The sequence below is a fragment of the Ictidomys tridecemlineatus genome, chromosome 2, assembly GCF_052094955.1.
Source record: "Ictidomys tridecemlineatus isolate mIctTri1 chromosome 2, mIctTri1.hap1, whole genome shotgun sequence".
In the NCBI taxonomy this organism is placed as follows: domain Eukaryota; kingdom Metazoa; phylum Chordata; class Mammalia; order Rodentia; family Sciuridae; genus Ictidomys; species Ictidomys tridecemlineatus.
The window spans coordinates 7,813,520-7,816,552 of NC_135478.1; positions in this window are offsets into that span (position 1 = coordinate 7,813,520).

A 3,033-nucleotide genomic window follows, 5' to 3' on the forward strand; every position below is an offset into this window, starting at 1 on the left:
TAATTTTTGTTTTTAAGTACCGCGGGATTGAAACCAGGCCCTGTGCATGCTAGGCAAGCACTCTACCACTGAGATACATCCTCAGCCCCTCCCCAAAATTATTTTTGAACACGGTCCAGTCAGAAACTACTAAGATACAAGATACAAGGAAAGAAAAAATTGAGTGTACACCAAAGCTAAATATCTACTTGCCCTCTGATCTAGACATCCAACCTGAAAATATTACCTGAAAATGTAGTTCCACAAATGTGAAAAATGAAGAGAAAATTTTTCACTGCAGGTAATCATGGTGGATGCTCAAACAATTGGGAAGAATGAGTGGCGGGGGAAAAGATGATCCTACTACCAAAGTATCAAACTACAAAATACTTTCATGTTAAAAAAAAAAAAAGTGGGGCTGGGGATGTGGCTCAAGCGGTAGCGCGCTCGCCTGGCGTGCGTCCGGCCGGGTTCGATCCTCAGCACCACATACCAACAAAGATGTTGTGTCCGCCGAGAACTAAACAATAAATGTTAAAAATTCTCTCTCTCTCCCCTCTCTCACTCTCTCTAAAAAAAAAAAAAAAAAATTGTAACAATTCAGTCTTTAAAAAAAAAAAAAGTCTGGAAAAGTCTCTAAAATGCAGTTCTATGTGATTAGGGCCTTAAGCAAGTATCAAAATTAGTAACATTAATAGAAGGACATACAAACAGATGTCTTTCTAATGAAATTCAATTTGAAATCCACATAATATTCTTTTTGTCAGGTCGGTGGCAGTGACTTAGAACAAAGCAGCCTGCGTGGAAAAGAAACATCAATCAGGTGCTGACAGAAATGCCTGTCAATCAGCGGGATGTCCTAACTAACAGCCTGTCAATCAAGCAGGACCCTCTGGCCAATCCTGGAGTTCAGCCAACACCAACGGGACAAGGGACTCTAAAAAATTTTTAAACACCTTTTCCTGTCCCAAGCCCTTCCCTTCCTGCTGTAAGCCCCATAAAAGTCCAGTCCAGTCAAGCTTCACGCGGTTTCTCCTCAGACCCTTCTCCTGTCCCCTCTGTGGGTCTGAGTTCTCCCAGGGAGTGATAAATAAAGCCTCCCTCAGCGGCCTTTTTAAATCTGCCTCCTTTGATTGCTGCCCGCCTCGCCTGATCTCAGACTTTTAATTTTAAAAGACTACTGACCAGGAATTGGAAAACTGTGACACACTTATCAGAAGAAAGCTGTGCCCATTTACTAGTGTACAAGGCTACTTGCCCACTATTAAGATAGAACCCATTACTTGAAGTCTTTATGGCTTAAAAATAAATGCAAGCCGGGTCCAGTGGTGTATCCCTCTAATCCCAGCAGACGGATCGCAAGTTCGAGGCCAGCATCAAGCATATAGGGAGGCCCTTTGCAACTTAAATAGGGCTGGGGATGTGGCTCAGTGGTTAAGCACCCCTGGGTTCAATTCCTGGTACCAAAAATGAAAATTAATATAGAAACCTTGAGCGGATCTTAGATCCCCAAACACCCAAAGCAAACATTGATACAAGAGATTTTTTTTACAGACTTGATATTTCATGACCTGATTTTAAATGTCTTGATTGAAGTAATATTTGCTCTTAGTACTGACAATGTCCAACCAAACAACCAAATCCTCAGTTAAAACGTTCGTTTCTGTCAAAAAACTAAAAGTAAAAAGAGGGCCCTGTCCCACCGCGTTTCCTAGTTCTCACCAGACGCCGCGGAAGCGCTGGTCCGACACAGCGCAACCCAGCAGAGGTTAGTTTCCTTCTGGAAAAAAAGAAAGAAAAAAAAAAGGCGGGGGGGCGCTCGGGCCCTGGCTCATGGCTGCGGCGAACGAGGGCAGAGCACGCCCGGCCTCTATACAGAGGCTCCCCGGCGAAACCCGTCCCGCAACCCACCCTTTACCGCGTAACCGCATCACACAGGCGAACGCAAAAAATCTCTCGTGCGAAAGCACGGCCGGAAGAGACAGCAGGGCCACTGACGTCACTTCCGCTCACCGCCAGGATCTGCGGTACTCGGCAGCTCAGACGTTGGCAGGGCAGTGAGGGAGGATGGGGCCTGGGGCCCACGCCCACTCAGAACCTAAGACAGAGGGTAGAACTAGGTGTGGGCGGGGCCAGGGCGGAAATGGGACTAGGAGGCTATGGGGGTGTTCATACCACCGGAAACGACCCATCGGATTTCCTCCCGCTTCAGCCCACGTTTCTAGAGAGCCCTTGCTTGGTAGGGAATTTAATATGGAATGGCAGTCTAGCTCTAGCAACTATGGGCCTCTGGATGGTGTTAGAATCACTATTGATTACAGCCATTCTGGGGGCTTCCACACAATCTTGCACCCTCAGTCCATCCAGTCAGGTTCAGGGGTCAACGGGAAGAATGGCAGAGGCTAAAGGGTTCTGACAGTGCTTTTGAAAATCACAACTTACAGCATTCCACTTTTCAGCTTTCCCAACAACCGTTCCTCAAGCCCCCATTTTTGCGAGGGCCCTGGGCCCCTAAACTTATTGAGTTAGAATCAGGATTTTTCTCATCTGAGGTTACAAGGAGATACCTAGTTCCTCCATCACTATTGACACAATTCTCAAGACTGAGCCTGGTTCTGAAGGCTCTCCTGATATATATCATGAACCAATTTATCAGTAGGTTATTGCTTGACATTTACAAATATCCCCAAAACTTAAAGCTGGAAATAACAATCCATTATTAGTAGAAGCCTCTTGAGGACAAACTTGCACAGTTCAGATTTCTATTGGTCAAAGTCACAAGATCAGTTCATATGAAAGGGAAAATGAAACACTCCCTCTTCTGATGGGAGCAACTTCAAAGAATTTGTGGTTGTTTGTAATCTGTCACAGGATGTGCTGGGTCTTGGTCAAGGGTCCTGTTGTTTTTTTCTACTTAGATGTGTTTAATGGCTTGTGTGAGGATGCACCTAGTCCTGGGTCTCTGCATGTGTGAAGCTCAGGAGGTGTATCATGGGAATATGAATGCAAATGGGCCGGTCCATTTAGTTAGAAAGAAAAAGCATTAACAAATAA